Here is a 19,436-nt window from a genome sequence, read left to right as displayed (position 1 = left end):
GGAGAGGACTGATTCCTGGCAGCACTGGGATAATTCAGTGTTCCTCAGCTGCGTTTTGCCTTGTCAGAATATTCATGAAGCAGGAGCCGGGCCACAAACGGCGAAGGCAGTGAGATAGAGATAGAGAGGGAGAGTGAGATAGAGAAAGAAGGAGAGAGAGAGAGATAGACAGCAAGCTGACAGACATACCGAGAGGAGGGGAGAGAGACAGAGAGAGGGAGAGAGATAGAGAGAGAGAGCGGAGCACACGTGGAACTCCAGCTCCAGCAGAGCACGGCATACAGGAGTGAGAGAGAAAGAGAGAGAGAGGGAGAGAGAGAGAGAGAGAGAGAGAGAGAGAGAGAGAGGGGCGCACAATAAAGCAACTCCTTTCACCTGAAGATTAGTTTGTTTCACACTCGCTCGCTCACAGCATAGCCTGGAAGTGCAAGGGAGGGGAGGTAACAAACTCAGCCAGAAGGTGTCAGCCTTTTGATCAATCCTCATTCTTCTTCTTCCTCTCCTCCTCCTCCTCTTCGTGTACATCTTTTTTTCCTCTCTCTTTTTCTTATTCATCTTTTTTCTCTTTCAACAGAGAGTGCACAGGCCATTTTGCCCCAGTCACATCAACTTGGAAGCGAGAGAGAGAAAGAAGGATAGGGGGGCTTTAAAATAAGGCATAAAGACGAAACAAGAGAGGGAGGGAGAGAGAAAAAACTTGCGAAGGTCTTCAAAGAGATCCTCAAACTCATCATTTGAAGAGAAGTGGAAGAACAACATAGAAGGTAATCATTTCTGCTCTCTTTTCCCCTTTTGGCTTCAGGTGTGAATCTCACAGGAGAAATATTGTGTTTAATGCATCTGTGATGAATGTTTGATTTACTTCTGGAAGGATGTTTGGGAAATGCTGTGGAGCGCATCTCACTTTTCAATACCGCTACTACTGTTGTTGTGGAGCTGTAGCGTGGAAGAGACTTAAAATGCAACACACATGTAGGAAAGGATGGGAAAAAAATTGCTTGCGTTTTATGTTGTTCTGCCAGAGGCTGTGAATTTATTTTTGATCATGCGTGTCTGATTTCATTCGTTTTTATTTCACTGCACAGTCAAGTAAAGAGTTTGCCAATATTTGGTTTGGTGAAGTAAGACAAAGAAAGGGAAAAAAGTTGTTTTCCTCATCCGTAGCTTTTTCTTACTTGTTTTGGTTATTTATTTTTGGGCAGCAATTGCAACCGAGCATCAAACGGCGGTGCGAGAAAAGAGAGAATTCTGTGTGTGTGTGTGTGTGTGTGTGTGTGTGTGTGTGTGTGTGTGTTAATGAGATTCCATCTACTTGGAGGAGAGAATAGCGCATTCGAGCCAGGAGCTCCTGGCAGTCGGCTCTGTAACCAAGGCAGCTGACATGAAGGAAAGCCAACAGGAGACACTGGGGTGTCTATCTTTACGCCCTCTGAAACGCGCACATTCTGCCAAGCCCTGTTTCTTTACAGTGGATAAAGGTTTCTTTGTGGGGGGGGGGGGGAATTGGGGGGTTGTGGGATGGGGAGTTGGTGGGGGGGAGGTTATGAGGGGAGGGGGTGCTGCGCTCAGACCGGATTCATTAAGTACCCCTGTGTACATTCTCTGATGCACATCATTTAACCCTTCTCTTTGGAGTCTGATGCATCACAGCCACTGACCAAACAAGGGAAACTGGGAGGCAAAAGCCGAGGACTGGGCATTGGAAGATGTGCAGTGTAAAGCTCCATAATGCCTGCATGATGAGTTTGCTGGGGGGAGAAAAAAAAATCCTGATGGTAAAAACAGATGAGATGTGGTGCTGAAAGGCAGTAATTAAGCCCTTGCTGGAGAACAGGGGATAACTTTCAAATACTCAAACGGAATCTTAACAACCAACTTCTCTCTCCGATCGCAATAGCCCCAGTCTGATGATGCACGGCTATATTTAATTGATGTGCCCGCATTTCAAAGAAAATACAAAGGTGTAAAATGCACACACAGAAAATGGGAAAAGAAATAATGACGTATCTAATGTTTAAACGGTGCACTGTGCTTATAATACATGGCATAGGGTTATATCTCATGACCTACTGAGCGGGGAAAGTTGTGAATAGCTTTACTGTGCATTGAAGCATCGTTCTCGCTTCCCTCACAGGCCTTGATCAGGCACGTTGTGGTTTCAAGTGAGGTGATCCAGCTTTTGGAGTTGTTCAATGCACATCAAATTCTTAATTTGATAAACGTGTGATTTTGAGATGGGAGTACTGCGGGATGCCAGAAGGTGTTCTTTGCAAAATCCCCCCTCCTGGCACGGAGTCAGCTGGAGAGAATGAGTCTCGTCAAATGTCTTCAGCGCGGAAATATTCAGATGCCAGTCTGCATTTAAGTGTCGTGGGTGTCGGGCTCAATGCGGTACCGCAGTCTTTTACAGCGTATTCTGATGCTGGGCACGGCGAGGTATCCTTGACTTTCAGGAACCGATTTACTGAGCCCTTTTGGGTGACGGTTTTGTGGGCGTGCGAAGATCTTGCACTTGCAAGCTGAAACACATTCATGTTGTACATTGTACATAACTACTGTTATACATCTGTCCACGCAAAGGCCCTTTTTCAAGCCAGGCCCTGACTCGTCTTGTGTCATGTGGTCATGCAGGGATAGATTACTTGACGAAGTGTGGAGTGGAGTCCATTTTACATTCCTGGACTTTGTAAATCCCTGCTGTATCCATCACCCTCCCTCTTCACTGTATATCATTTACTCTGGAAATTAAGATTTATGTGCGGATGCTTCTTTATGTCCTCATGAAACATACACTAAGTATTAATTATGATGATGAAGAGAATGGTAACCAGTACCATGTAATGATATAAACTGAAGGGCCCTTGAATAATGGATCTTGGTTTTCTTAAGGGAGAGGCTACTACGTTTGATTCGGCCTTACTAGTTTTGAGAGTATTCTCTGCATTGAAAGCAGTGTACATTACAACCATTCCTACCATTGCTTTGCTCAGTATTGAGTTCCATGCATTCATTCTTAACCTTCCAGGGGTTTTCGAAGGACCAGATCCTATCAGGAGCGTAAGGTTCTCCCTGGTCCTGGAGCCTATTTCATTGGCTGGTAATCGTACTTTCCCTTAGCTGAGAAAGTGACACTATCAACAGACAGGGGGATAAATTTGTTCGTGTGTGCATGTGTTTTTTGTCCTCAGACAAGCTTTCAGGTAATGAATCTATTTAAAAATGACAGTTGTTCAAAGTAATACACCAAACACCTTGTGCTGAAATTAATTTAAATTGATTCTCTCAGACGAGGAGGAAATTTGGGAACATGCAAGGCCACACACAGAAATCAATTTTGGAAATGAACCTGATTAAAAAGCAGTACTGTCTCCTCCAGATGAAATCCCCCCTTCCCAATAGGATGAGTGTGTGTGCGTGTGTGTGTGTGTGTGTGTGTATGTGTCTGTCTAGCTGTGTGTATGTGAGTGTATGTGTAGACTTTGGGTTTAGGAGCACACATAAGCTCCTGTTACTGTTGTGTTGCTTTCATCCCCCCACCACACACACACCCACACACACACACACACACACACACACACACACACACACACACACACACACACACACACAGTTCATTCCCTTTCACTGGCAACCCGGGAGATGTCATGTAACAACAATGCTAATGATGTTTAGGTGAGCTGAGGTCCTGCATCTCAAGCATCCTTATTTTCTCTATCTGGTCCTCAGTCTGGGGGTACCTGTGGACTAACATACAGCAGTTCACAAATAAAGTATGTCACAATACTGAGGGCATTCTAAGGCCACAAACACACACACACACACACACACACACACACACACACACACACACACACACACACACACACACACACGCACACGGACGCACGCACACACATACACACGCACACACACACACACACACACACACACACACATGCACACAGCCGCACGCACGCACACACACACAGACATGCACATGGCCCCACGCACACACACACACACACACGTGCACACAGCCGCACGCACGCACACACACACAGACATGCACACAGCCACACGCACACAGACACACACACACACACGTGCACACAGCCGCACGCACGCACACACACACACACGTGCACACGCACACACGTGCACACAGCCGCACACACGCACACACACACACAGACATGCACACAGCCACACGCACACAGACACACACACAAAAGCTAAACAGGTTATTCCACACAAACACAGCAAAACAATAGTGTAAGTACTGTAGCTGTATGTGCACAAACAAAGCAGGTTGTATAAAGGCCCTTAGGGGACCATTTTCACATGACCAGTGCACTTTAGAGAGAGAGAAAGAAGGAATGTAGTAATAATCTACATCCTTTATCTATCCTTTTTACTCTCTAAATACTTTACAATCTCCATATACACTTCACTCAGATCAATGTCCCTTTGGCCTTGGGTAATGGCCAAAAATATATGATCAGACCAGACCAGTAATATTCCATAACCTTGAGCCTGGCTGAAAGCGATTAGATTTTATTGCCAAAAGTACCCCAATATTCAGCAGAGTACACAATGAATTGAACGTTCAACGGTGGCAAATTAATTATATTCTCGGGGGAGCGTCGGTCTCTCCAGTGAAGTTTCACTGGAGAAATTGGAAGACGACTAGTCATAAATCTGCTGTGGAATTCCATTAGGTCCTGGGCCACGTTCTTTAAGGCTTTAAGTCTTCTTTCTCAGGCTCCCATTTTGGACACTATCCAGCTCTGAAATCTTTTAAAGACGGACGTGTTGAAGAAGGTGCACAAGAAAATGGCTTCTGAAACCTGACCCCTAAATCAGTGTCCTTCGGAAGCCCCCACCCCACCCCTCAATTCGACCCCCCCACCCCATCTCCCAATCCTTTGAACTTCGTTAAAGGGTAGCGGACGATGGCAACCTGCTACAAAACCAGTGAAAACAGGCGAAAAAAAAAAACAAGACTGAGGTTGCAAAGAGAGGTGTCTATTATGCATGGAGCATCTCCACTGATAATGTGCCGCTCTCAGGATGAACAACAGGTGCCTTTGCCCCTCCCCCCTGGCCCCAATCCACCTTCAGCTCCAGAGTGACTGCAAGGGTCAATCCATCCCCTGTGACTGACCGATCCAGCCATTCTCTTCTCAGAATAAAGCCTATACTTGCGGATAGAGATACACATCCAACAGCTGAGTTTTCTGTTGTTCAGGGAGGAACAAAAGCACACAGAGCCCCACCCAACACAAAGACACACACACACACACACACTGACTTCTCATTAAATCAAAATGGCCACAACTGCCTATAAACAACACCAACCCTTACTATTGTCAGTGGAGGGGAGCTCACTTAAATAATTTGCCCGCTGTCACACCTGGAGATCAAGCCAATGTATTCATGCAAGATAGCATGAGACAGCTGATTACAAGGTGAGACTTTGGTTTCGTCTCATAAAAATCACGCTTTGCTTCAAATTATGCACCACAAGCCACTCAGGTTCTGCTGGGTGACAGAAAAGCCAGTTCAATTGGTGATGACTGGCAAGAGAAGAGTGAGGAAGAGAAGTGCATGGGAGTCAGAAAGAGGCTGTTTCTTTTCCTGAAACACGCCGTATCTAAATTCCTTCTGATAGGCGCTCCGGCACAGGCTGCCCGTTTGATGGGGGGGTAGTCGGACCCGTCCTCTCTCCTCTGTTTCGACTCCCCCCGCCCCGCGCCCCCTGTTTGATGTTGTTCTGGGGCTCCATCTAAACTCTCCCGGCTCTTTGAGCAGAGCGCAGCCAGCCCTGGCTCAAAGTCGGGGAGCTGATTGGATCTGACGGAATCGCGGAAGAATCACGGCCGCACGAGCAACGGGAGAGCCCCTGGACGGAATCTCATTGTTTCGATGCAGTGCACCCTGGGTAATCAGGGGAGAGCCATGCCGCTGCCGCTGCGTAGCGAGGGGCCTGGCGGGTCCCAAGCACTCTCCTTCATTTGCTGTTACACTGCTCTTTCAGTTTCACTTTCAGTCTGAGATGTTCAAAACTTCATTAAAAAAACTGCACAGGTTATTTAGGTTTAGACTGACCAATGACTTGTCGAATGTTTTAACCCAAATGGACTCAGGGTTCATGTACAGCTCCTAAGCTGAATGTGAAGAAAAAAAAAAACAAATATCCATCAGGAGTTGGATTAATGTTATGATTATAACAGTTATTCTTAGGTCACGTGAAATGTGTAAAATTCTATTACAGTGTAGACAAACATTGGCCCTCTTCCACAGGGAGTGTCCAGGTCATCCACATCATATCACCATTATATTACATTGCTGTCATTTAGCAGACAGTCTTATCCAGAGCAACTTACATAGGTTACGGTTCTTACCTGTTATCTTCTTATAGAGCTGGATATTTACTGAGACAATTCTATGTTAAGTAGCTGGCCAAAATTTACGACAGCAGCTTCCCAGTGAGGAATCAAACCGGTAACCTTTGCGGTTACAGCCATGCTCTCATGCCACACTTCCACTCAGAGGCATCAAGGTAGCAGAACCGCGCTTTTGTGTTTGGCAGAGCAGCCATTCCATCACCTCCCCCTCACGTCAAGTAGGAGGGCTTCACATCCGATGGAATACATGGATGGATAATAAAAACATATGACGGCTCTCAGTATAGCAGCTGAGTCGCATATTCAAATATTTTAAAATATTTCAATTATTTCAGACATTCTAAACTTGTTTCACTGAAGCCCTTAGCATTGATACTGCAAAATTCTGTCTCCTACTGTGAATCGAGCTGACCGTCCCTGTTTCTGCGTTTTACCCAAATGGAAAGGACCTTGATCACATCATTAACAGGTGCATTTCACTGCATGCCTCCCCTGCAGGGACCCACAGTCCCTTCTCTGGGAGGTGGAGGGGGGCAAAATTTAAACCCTGCTTAGAATACTGTTGTCAAACCACAACTAAAAATGTCACGGGTAATGGACTTAAATATTTGAATAACAAACATGGCCTGAGAAAGAGGTTACATTATTCATGTAATTGTTAGAATGTATTAACAATTTATGCAATGTTACCCTCAGACATTTGCTTTCCTGCGTTACAGGGCAAAAAAAAGATTAATGCTATTAACCTAACACAGCTGATTAGATTGCAGTCTTTCCTTTATGGCAGGTGAGGGGTTTTCCCCACATATAAGGTACATACAACAGAGCTCCACATCAATGTTTATTTATAGTTTTGTTAACACCTAAAAGAAATGTTTCACCATGTTGTAGAGATGCAGGGAGGCAGGCCCTTGGGTGTGAGTGGGGTAGGGAAAACTGCAGTAGGGGCATTCATGATTCGAAATGGTTTCTCTTTTTATTTTTCTCATACATTCATTTTTTTACAATAACCGAGATCATTGAGAAGGTTAATGTTGGTAAAATTCACTCTTTGCCTCGAGTCAATGCATTCCGTACGGTTCATTTCTGCTCCACTGTGGTGGAATGATTAAAAAACATCTAGAAAAAAAAGTCACCAGTGTCCCTCAGAATGCTCAAACTCACTTGTCCAATGTTGAAACTGCTCAGCAAATGTCATTGTGATCGTTTGTTTGTGTCTTTAAAGCACACCTGCAGTCCTGGCAATCTACAAGGCTCGCAGTTTGTGCACCTGTAACATTCTGCAACCTGTTCATTTACAAGGACATGAGAGGTTTGTTTCCTTTGTCTGGGGTACAAGAGTAGCATTTACCACCACCCCCCACCCCAAGGGTGGGAGTCATATGAGTAGTCGAAGAGTAGACAGCAGTGCTACGTACTGGTGAGGCTCAGATCTTGCATCCCAAATGTTGCCAGTTGGCGGTTAGCCCGAATGGCTTCGGTGAACTACCCAGCTGCATGGCTGATATGTCAGTCAGTCAGTCTGAATAAGCGTGTCTGCTAAACAAATAAATAATGCAGTGTAATAATGGTTGTTCTGGCCATGCAGCTGCCCGTTGCATCGGGTGGATGAAGGAGACTTGTCTCACAGCTGTCTATTGCGTTGGGTGGAGAGATTTTGTCTAACAGCTGTCCATTGCATTGGGTGGCGGAAGAGGTTTGTCTTACAGCTACCCATTTCATTGCGTAGAGGAGGATATTTGTCTTACAGCTCTCTATTGCATTGGGTGGAGCAGGATATTTGGGTCAAAGCATCGTTGCCCATTGCATCAGGGTGAGGGGAGACTCGGCTTGCAGTTGCCCATTGCAGCTGGTGGAGTAGAAGGCTTGTCTCAAAGCTAAGCATTGCATAGAGTGGAGGAGGAGGCTTGTAGTTTAGTGTAGTTAGACTCATAGTTGTCCCTTGCATCAGTGTGAGGGGAGACTTGTGTTCACGGTTGCCCAATGCATGAGGGTGAGGAGGAGGCTGGTCTTGCAGGCTCAGTGGGCGGTGCTGTTTGCCGCAGGTCACGGCGCTCGTGCCAAAAGGCGTGAAGAGAGAAGCAGGCCTGGGCCCTGCTGAGAGCTGTGCTGGAGGCCATATATGCCTTTTGTTTAATGGAGGCATCAACATGTGGTCAAACTTGTGTAAACTCCACCTCTCTTAAAATCGCCTTAGCTGGAATGCTACGCGGCATGGTTCATGGCTTCAGGCCATTTGTCCACCCACACCCACACACACACACCCACACCCACACACACACACACACACACACACACACACACACACACTCATGCACATGTCCTGATGTTTACTCACCACATGTCAAGTTTTGCTATGACTTATTCAGAAGAGGAAAAAACACCTCCTGCCTGCGTCCTAAATCTGTCCTCCCATGTATAACTCTGGCACCCCCCAACCGTCACCATTCCAACTGGTTCATTCTGCCAGTTTGGGGAAACATATGCGGTTGTGTTTCTCGATGCCTGTGCGCTAATATTTAATATTCCCCCGGTGCAGATTTTGAATTTTATCCTCATTGACTTCACACTCCATTTCACTGTGCATTTGCATTGATTTATAGATAATCTTGTAATGAGGACTAAAAGGGAGCTGTTCATGCTCTGCAACCACTTTGCTGTCCATATCGCCAACTAGTGGCGGACTGAGGTACTGTCATTATTGAGTAAAGGAGTTAGGGATACTAGCTCTGTGGCTGCTGTCCCCAGTTGCAGTGGAAAAAAAGACATTCAGAAGTCCTAATTTAAGTCACGTCACATGACATGACATAGCCTGTTTACACAAAAATAAAAGGATCAATCAATTTGCACTCTTTAACTGTTTAACTACAACATAAGTTAACTGCATTGTATTACCTGTGAAAGGCATTTATGTTAAATCGTTCAGTGTCATCAGCCCAGTTTTATCTGGTATCACTGTAGTGTCTAGAAATTATATGTAATAGAACGCTCCATATATGGCGAACACAATAAGCTCAATAATGACTTAGCGCCTTGAATGTTGCAATCATTTTAAATGCAGAGACAGCTCCGTTAAGCCAACTATTTTATTAAGATTAGGATAGATGGCAAACCGCATTACCGAGGCAATTAAGATAATTTAAAAAACAATTCAAAAAGTAAGAAAGGGAGGTCCGTGCAATTAATAGAAGTAGGGGTGCTACGTGAGGCTTCAATATTCAAAGCTATAATTGACTTTAACTTCTGTTATTCACACTAGGGAGAAAAGAAGAGGAAGAAATGAAACTCAATCGGTGCAATCAACCATGTCTTCCCCTGGGAAGCTCAACACTTTTCTGGAGACAGATGCCTGGAAGAAAGTGACATTGTTTGCAGCTCTACTCACATCCAATAGACCTGGTGCAAAATCACTTTAGACCTATGCATACTTTGTAAAAAAAAAAAAAAAAACAGAAAGATGGAAAGCTTTCCGAGTTCCATGTGAAACATTTCCCTCTCACCACCTGACTCAGAAGTGTCTGAATCATAAGTGAACAGTAAAAAAAAATCCTTAGTTTGCGGCCTTTTTTTTACCCCCCCCACCCCCCCCTCCAAGGGAGTGGCAGACGGGGTCATTTGTTACCAGGTTGCTGTGTCACCCTGGCGACCACCATTGTTCTCCAAAAGTAGTGAGAACAGAATGTTCCAAGAGGCTCTGACAGTACAGGAGCTTGTCTTGTTGTCCTCACTTGCATGCGCGGCACAAAGGCCTCTGAGCTTTTAGTATTCTCAGCAGTTATAACACTCACAACCTTTGGAAAAAGCTGCCTCTTTTAAAAAGACAGGTTCTTTCCTTAGAAGGAAAAAAAGGGACATGTCGAGTGCTGTGGTGGCACTGCTGGCCGTTTCATGAAAGAATTCAAAAGTAATCCTTCAGGATTACAGAAATGCGCAGTAGAGCTTCATGCTGTCCTTGGGGTCAAATGCAAATGCGGAGCAATTTAGATGGAAATAAACAGGTGTTTGAATTATTTGCCCACGCAGCCAAATATGCTTCAGCGCTGCTTTGGATATTTGTACATTCTGACCTAAATGTGTTTGCAGATCACTGGGTTTTTATTCATTCTGATCCAAAAGTGAATATTATCTGCACGTGGATTAGGCAGCACTGACATGACTGCTTAGGCAGTAGAGACTGGAGGAAGTCCATGCCATGATTCAAGGGGAGCTGGAAGGTAGTGAGGTTTCTCTGAAGCTGTCTCACAACCTGTGAAATGTAACAGGGTCTCATGGGAAATGTAGTTCTCATAGGTTGATTTAAAGTATCCTGTTGATATTATTAAACTACTACCCCAGCAGCCATGGCAAAAACATGCTTTCATGCGCGAACCACATTGAGCATGAGAAAGTTTCTCTCTGACAGAGCAGGCTGCCACTTGCTGGTGCCAGAGTCGTTGGCCTCGCAAAGCAAGCTGCCTTGCTAAGACCTCGGAGCAACACTTTGCAGTTAATTATGTGTATCGTGATAAACGGCATAGCTCTCACAGCCGTGAAAGGCTGTGTTACTGGGTGACATTGACATTTTATGGCTGCCCTTTTACTTGAAACATGAAAGAGATGATATGTCCCTAAGGAAAAAGTTTTTAAAACACATTTAATAGTCTTTCATTCAGCAGGAGAGCGCCTTTTTTGCTCCTCATCTCTGAGTGTTTGCTCACTCGTCAGCTATCCTTTTCCAGACAATTCCATAACGCTATTACCAACTGTAACCCCACCGATTATCACCAACAAATGTAATTGAATTAATTATGATTAAATATACTTCAGAACAAGCAACTGTTCAATAAAATGTGCAAGTATCAGACATGGTGCAAATATACAGTAGTTTGCTAAGAATGAATGAACGAAGGGCACTTCAAGTACTTGTATTTAGTTGTGTTTTAATGCAACGATGCTGCCATCCCAATTGTAGCTGTAGTTTTTAGAACGAAACTCTGGTACCAAATAAGACTTTAAATCAAATTATCATCAGATGCTCTGAGAATGCATCAATCCTGTTGCTCCGTAGCTCCAGGCCACAGCAATAATACTCTGCAGATGGCAAGAGATTTCTGAATGCAGTAATCTAAAAATGATGGCTTCATCTTATTGGATATGTGGTAGTACTCCAAAGGTGTCCTGATTAATAGGACATACATATAGACCTCATGAGATTCAAAATTAGACAAGGGATAAAGCTAATGGCCTACATTCCAAAAATTGGTCCATCCTTAAAAACTACAGTACCCATGATCATGTGATGATAAAGATCAGTGATGTCTACTGGGGATACAGATTGGATGCATGAGAGGAAAAAGGAGACTATATTTTTTGGCATAAAGACGGGAAGACTGCACTTGTATAACTCTGAGAAGGTAATCCTAAAGATAATACTTCTTGGATATTGCCTGATGGAAAATTGGACACAATAGTACTTTACGTGAATATTAGAGGCTAGCACACAATAGGCCGTTGATAAGACTGGATTTTTTACATACCACATACCACAGAGATATTAAAACACAAACTGGCTTATGAAGAAAAATGTCACATAAGACAGCCCATTTTCCTGTAGGATATATTGAATAATAGCACTGAAAATTGGCCAACCTGTTTTGACATTTTTTGTAACAATCCAGAAAAATAATCATGGCAGTGTTACCCACTTGACTAATATGTTATATCAACAGCCCAATTCAAATACCACATATTCAAAATTCATGTGGGGGGTGGTGGGGGTGGTGGGTAATTGTGTTATGACAGATAAACAGCCAAGTCGAGTAAATATTGGAGCTAAATATGTCTCCATCCATTTCCACTGTTTATCTTTTCTCTGCAGATGAATATAAGGCCTGCCTAATAGCAAGTATGTGAACTCAAGCAAAACCGCCCGACAGACTTGAGGCATTGAGCCTCTTCAAAGATATGTCACCTACTCTGCATGGTCACATTCATGTTCAGGAAAAGGACATGAAAAACTGATTCATATTACAGTCCCTGGAATATCATTTGCTGTTGAGGTGACGCAAGGCAAAAACAAATAATAACCTAACCTAAAGCAGATAATAACTTAATTCTAGAAACATTTACATTTCTTCAAATCTCTGTCTTTGCCCCCAAGCACAATTTGACATAATGCATGTACAACCATTTTGTTCGAGATGACAAAAAAGATAATTGTTTGAAATGCGGTCGGTCCTAGTGTAAATAGGACGATGGGTGATTTCAACAGCCACTTATGTGAGAGAACATGGGCAGAGAGAGAATACAGCAGGCTTCGGAATGTTTTCATCTCTTTAACTCAAAGGACATGGCAGACATACATGCAGACATCTCAAGTACAAGCGAGCACATCTCCAGCTATTTCCATTACATTACATTATTGGCGCTTAGCGGACACTCTTATCCAGAGTGATTTACATAGATCACTTTTTTTTTTTTTTAACATGTTACCCATTTATGCAGCTGGATATTTATTGAGGCAGTTCTGGGTTAACTACCTTGCCCAAGGGTGCAGTGCCCAAGTGGGGAATCAAACCGGCAACCTTTCGGTTACAAATCCTGCTCCTTACGACTATGCTACACTGCCACCCTGACATACAGATGCACATGCACAGATCTGACATGCGGCATGCAGTCTTTCATCCAACAGAAATTGTTATGACAACAAGTAAAATTAAATCTGACACTATTTTCAAATTAATAAAAAAATGAACAGCTTTGGGGACAGAAATGGTGGTTGGGTTTTAGAAGTATGAAAGTGAAAATATGAGGCAGCTGAGAAAGGCCTGGTGGAGTGGAAACCTCTTGCAGAAGCACGAGTCTTTGTTTGCTCTGGACTCTGTGCCCCATCTCATTCCGTCCCGGCCCGCCTACCTGTCTGCCTTCACCCCCTCTCACCTCCAATGGCATTCACAGATTGATTGGTGGGGGGGTGGGGGGGGCGATTTTTTGATTTTGTCCAAACAACAGGCTGTGTGATTTGTCTGTCTGAAGCGGCCTGTCCACTGTCTCTCTCTCTCTCCCCTACAGCAGGTTCTTCACTAGCCTAGAAGATTATGACTTAAGATTGTGACTTAATATTGCAAGGAGGGATGTGATTGGGTTCAGAGCAAGGTGCAATTAAATGCTGCTTTTGACTGAATGCCCCAATGAGCCCTCAATAACTGAGACAATGGGGAACGAGCAATAGATATGTTACTAGTTGCATCTCTACAAGGAACCTGTCATCTGTGAAGAACTTAAGAACATTCCTTTAGAAAGTCTAAAAACAACAGCAGGTCATTCTGTCCACCGGCCAGGCTGGAGATAATGAGCTCAGTCTAAGCAAAGTATAGTTAGTTATAGTTCTGAGATACCAAGCTGTGAAGTTTTCAAATACCCAGTCATAGCCTTTATGTTTATTACATGAACATGCGTTGATTGAAAAAGGAATCGGAGGGAGTGTAGCATAGCGGTAAGGAGCAGAGCCTGTAATCTGGAAGGTTGCCGGTTTGATGCCCTGATGGAGCACTGCTGCTGTGCCCTTGGGCAAGGAACTTAACCCACAGTTGCCTCAGTAAATATCTAGCTGTTTAAATGGAAAACATGTAAAATTGTAGCACATGTAAGTTGCTCTAGATAAGAGCATCTACTGTACTAAATGACAATAATATAGTGTAACTGCAATTGTGAAACTTACTGTGTCATAAAATTGCATTAGAAATAATGCTTTTGTGTTAAATAATTTTGACAAAAAAATGTCAAACAGGAATATACAGTTCCATAATGTCAACATTACTATCTCATCAATTGCCTACAGCTAGAGTGAATCTGTCACGACTTTCAGTCAAACGATCCAAGGGCCCTGGGATCCATCACAAATCCTGATACATTACTCCATATGTGTAACTTTTGACAAGGTTAATGTGCCCTAACCATCCAGCAGTCCAGCAGTCAATTTGTCTGCCTGCTGCTGCCTCTGTAGCTCTGTATCATTTGCAGGGAAAGATCTTGTGACCTTTATCTCATTTGCAGATGAAACATAACACCTGCAAGCCACCTGTGGAAACACGTGACACAGCATCTTCAGCGGCAAAATGTTTCAGCACAGACGTTGGGATGGGAAGCAAATTATGATGTTTTACACGAATGGCTTAATCAATTAAACATGCCAGACGTGCAGAAGAGTATATAGTCTAATTGCAGAGTACACTCACCACTACACATCCACACCCCACCCCCCACCCCCAAGCCAACATTGCTGTTTAATCTTGATGGAGAGCACATATCAAATATCAGATCTGAGTTCAGAGGTGCAGGTGTACAGGGGGGGCATCTGAGAACCCATCTCCGCCCGCAGGCTACACCAACATACAGAGTGTCTCAGGGCAAGCAGCTCTGGAAAAAAAAAAAAAAAAACAGGCAAGAGAGGAGGTAAAGAGACAGTCTGACAGTTTGCATAAAGAGAGCGGTCTTTGAACAGTGCCGTATATCATTAATACCAACCGGTGCTAAACTCATGTTGTTTTTGGCTCCCGGACAAGCTTCCCCAGACCTCCGGGGGAGGGGGGGCAGACAGAGCCGGGAGATGAGGAGAGGACAGACTGGGTCTACATTTGGCATGCAAAGCAGCTTAGAGCAACGAGGGCTTGCTGTACCTGCTGCTCGGCACGACCTGCCAGAGATCAGTGTCTTCCTTATGTGCACCTCAATCTCCAACAACCCTCCTTATGGTCCTCTCAATCTCCATGATTCCTTGTGATAGTCTCCTCAGTCTTAATCAGCTCTCTTAAGGGGCTCCTCAATATAAACCCATAGACCTGCTATGGGCCTCTCAGCCTCAAAAATCCCTCCTAGGAGCCCCCTGGGGCCCTTCGGTCTCTGTCAATTCTTGTGAGGGGCTTGTCAACCTAAAACATCCACCCTCAGCCTAAAACATCCATTCTCCACCTCAAAAATCCATCCTCCCTCTCCAACATTTCTCCTAGAGGTCTTTCAGTCTCACGTATTCCTTTTAGGAGTAATGGGAGAGGCTTTTCAGCCTAAAACATCCAGCCTCAGCCTAAGACATCCATCATCTTCTTCCATTAGCCGTTCTCACTCTTTGAGTCTAACATACTCCTTCTATTAGGTTTCTCAGTCTCCATCAGTCTCATGGGTCCTCGATCTCCATCTTCCCTATTAGGGGTACCCCGGCCTTCACCACTCCTCTTTAGGGGCCCATTGGTCTGCTTAGGTTCTCTCAAGGGGTCCCCAGGTCTCCATCAGCCCTATAATGGGCTACTGAGTATTCATAATTCCCCCTGGTATCTCCTTTAGTCTTTTTCTAGTAGTTTTTGCAGTTGTTCAGTTAAATTGCTCATGTTAAAACCATAGCCAGTGGCTCTCCATGCTCCTACAGTGTCACCTCTATTAGGTACATGGATGTCTGATCCAATGAATAAAAGTGCAGAAAATGAAGGAGTACAAACAGCATGTGAATCAAGGACTCGTATATTACAATACATTATTGGACACTTGCTGAGGCAGCTCTGGGTTAAGTACTTTCCCAAAGGGTACAGCAGTAGTGCCCCAGTAGGGTCTCGAACCAGCAACCTTTCAGTTATGAGTATTGCTCCTTAACCACTACCCTACACTGCCACCCGCTGCTGTATGTTGTTTCCTAGCTCCAAGTGGCAGACTTCCCTTTTTTAGTTTATTATCCTATCTGGTGTCTTATCTCAAAGTGGCAGTAGTGTGATCCAGGCTAATTCAAAATGGCGAGATGCTGTTTTGTAAAGACATGCCTTTTTACTTTAATGCTCATGCTATGACTTGTGTCTGGCTATGATGATGAACCTGTCACTCAATTTTTTTTCCTTTGTTTTTGACTCTTCAATAAGGCATGCTGGCATTAATGGAATTCTGTTCCCTTAATGGGCAGAAATTATGTCAAAACCACCCATCTTCCATCACTGTCACGGACCTTGAAGATGGGTGGTTTTCAGCCATGTAGGATGCATTGCGCTGATGGCAAATTGGCTTTTAGTGGAACCAAAACACCAGGTAATCAATTATAACATAGCCTTGTCAACTGTGGAGGGGGTGAGGGTGAAGCAGCCCCCCCCCTCCCCGATCCTCCCCCCACCCCCACTTAACTGATGTTTGAAGTGAAACACAGAAATGACATGTATCTTTTTTTTCCAGTAAAGAGGGTGTTCCACAAGTGATTATCACCCTGCACTTGACTGTGGAGAGGACAGAGCAACCGTAGCTCATGGGGGGTTGGGGGGGGGGGGCTCTATTTATTACGAGAAATGATTCAGGAGTCGCTTTCACTCCAGCCAATAAAGGCATTACAACCTCAGGTAATGAGCATAATGATGCATTGCAATTTACATCCCCATCTGGCTCATAAAAAATAAAAATAAATTAAAAAAACGAAGGCATGGAAAAGCAGGCAGCGGTGTGCTGTCGGTTTCACGGCTGGCATGCGACAAGTTGAGGCATTCTAAAAACTGGGCGCCTCAACCGCCACCGGTCTGGCTGGAGAGACTTACACAGCAGGCTTTAAATACAGCACTGCTTTAAAGGGAGGCGAGGGAGGGGGGGGAGCCACCCGTGTCTGCGAACACAATCCCTGTTTGCTCACTTTGGGCTGTTCTTTTTCTCGCCAAAGGCTGAGAGCGGCGCAGGAGTGAGAGGTGGGCGTCGTTATCTTTACCACTATTGGAAGAGGCTTTTTTTTTACATTACATTGCATTAAATTATATTACATTACATTCATTTAGCAGATGCTCTTATCCAGAGCAACTTCCAGCACAAAAGAACAGAAGTGTATCCATTCAAGTTGAATGAGAAAAAGCATCAGACCAGGCTAACAACACTCCCAGACAAGTGAGTGTGAGCATAGCACCATTCAAGCACTACCACACGTTAACTTGTGCTAACCTTACTAGACAGCCTAGAAAACTAGAGTACAACACATGCAAATAGCCATAAAAGGAGTCAACAATATTAGAAGCACTGCATAAACAAGTTTCAATAGTTAGCTAGACATGGTACAAGCTAGCTAGTAGAGAAACGAGTGTATGAAACTGTAGATTTTAATTTTTTAAGAAAAGGAAAACAAAGACTAAGACGTAAGAAAGTGCTTTAGTAGTAGTAGTAGTGTTTCAGGTGATCAGGTGATTCCTCTCCTTCCAGCCCCATCAAACATGCTTTAACCTCTACCACACCTTCACTCACAGTTCTTTTCATTCACTTTTAATTTTGTCTTGCCTTTTTTGACAGTTCTGAAATCTTTATAAGTATCTGCGGGTTCAGTTGAAAAGCTCCCAGAAAACAGAAACATTAAAATGCAATTCTTTCATAATGACCATTTATTCTCTTGAAAGGAAAGATCCATGATTAGAGTCACCAGCTAACATGCATCTGTAACTGTGGTTTGAAATAAAGTTCTAAAGGAAAATAGTGTAGTTTTGACCATCAACACGGGGAAAGTGTTTGGTTGGACATACAATACCGAGCACGCTCTAAGTTACCAGCCATCACGAAACTGGCTCATAATTGCCAAAACGCCAAACCGAACACTTCACCCGTTTACTATTTTCTTGTAAAAAAGGCACCTCAGGCCCCTTCAGAACATCCTTTTTAGCAAAGTGATGTAAATGTTAGTCAGAGCTAAGAGCCAGGAACAAAATGAAATGGTTCGGTCTTTGATATCGTGAAGGAGGAAAGAAAAAAATATAAGGCCTAAAAGAAAAACACGCATTAATATTGTAACTCCATTTCCAGGGCGCATGCCGAGACATGAATCGAATACAGTCTGAGGAGCATCAAAATCGCACTTTGATGTCTATATTCGAGGCTTAGGGTTGCGCTCATTGTAAATTATGGAAATTTCAGTCAGGTCCATCTCTCTCTCTCTCTCTCTCTCTCTCTCTCTCTCTCCCTCTCTCTCTCTCTCTCCCCACACCCCTCCGGTTCAGCATAAAAAGCGTTTAAGGGCTGAAGGTTCACAAAGTCCTGGCTGGGAGCGGCGCTCCCTCTTGGCCGGAGATAGACAGGCGACCACTCAGCTCTGATGAAATATGTATGCTCACACCCCGGTCTGGGTGAGAGGGAGGCTGAGCATTGGAAAAAATAAATAAATAAATGAAAAAAAACACCAGAGAGATGATGCCATGTACAAATTGCAAGAGACTGGCTTCTTTCATGATATTGGCAGTATCAGCAATCAACCATCAGTGTGCGCTGGAATTCCCAGAGTCTTAAATCGCAAACTCCAGGCACCGTTTGTTACATGGGGGGAAAGGTGGTGGTGGTGGTGTGGGGGGGGGGGGGGGGGTTGGAATAGTGACAGGTTGTTGAGAGATTTTTTTTTTTTTTCCTTTTTTTTTTTAATCTAAGAGGTGCTGCGGAGAAAGGGGCAAACAACACTCTCTCCCACCTCTCTCCTGCTGGAATTAAGCCAGTGGCACCGGACCAACAGTCACCTTCTATTACTGCTAAAAAAGTGTCCATGTCTGCATTCGAATGCCTGAAGCGAAAAGAGCGTAGGGGAAAAAAATCTCCAGTTATGAAACAAGTCGTATTTATTTATTTGCCTAGCAGATTTCCTCGTCCCTCATATGAGCTCGTTTGTTTATCCAGCTGGATATTTATTAAAGCAATTCGGGTTAACTACCCTCGCCCCAGGGGTACGACAGCAGTGACCCACCTGGAAGCTGAGCCTTTGAATTACAGGCCCGGGTCCTTTAGACGCTACACCGCACAGCCGCTCTGGTACAGCGTGCGGACTCCCAGCAGACGAGCCAGTCACCTTTAGAGACCCGTGAAATCTGGTGCAATCAACAAGAACTGTTGTAAATCGGTGCGGAGAGTCAGAGGGTTAGAGGCTGCGCTTTCCTCTCTGGCGGTGTTTACGTGTAATACCACAGCAATCCACTTTTACTATCTCGAGTACTGTGTTAGGGCTCGAAAGTACATCAAGTACAAAAAAAGTTGGAAGAATATGAGATTAGCCATAGCTGTACATAATGGCAACACCATACAAAATAAGAGTTTCAC

At 44.2% G+C, this 19,436-nt stretch overlaps 1 long non-coding RNA gene across 1 annotated transcript in view; it reads left to right on the top strand.

Annotated features, from left to right (window-relative positions):
- The first annotated feature begins 378 nt into the window (after positions 1 to 378).
- LOC118769411 overlaps positions 379 to 19,436 on the top strand; it is a 39,257-nt gene continuing 20,199 nt past the window's right edge. Inside the window, exons 1-2 of the long non-coding RNA XR_005004495.1 lie at positions 379 to 460; positions 575 to 764. This is a non-coding gene — a long non-coding RNA (uncharacterized LOC118769411). The remainder of the gene's footprint in view (positions 461 to 574; positions 765 to 19,436) is intronic.

The sequence above is a fragment of the Megalops cyprinoides genome, chromosome 2 (genome assembly GCF_013368585.1).
Source record: "Megalops cyprinoides isolate fMegCyp1 chromosome 2, fMegCyp1.pri, whole genome shotgun sequence".
In the NCBI taxonomy this organism is placed as follows: Eukaryota; Metazoa; Chordata; class Actinopteri; order Elopiformes; family Megalopidae; genus Megalops; species Megalops cyprinoides.
Note: the sequence above shows the minus strand (reverse complement) of the source record. Positions and strands in the feature narration are given on the sequence as shown.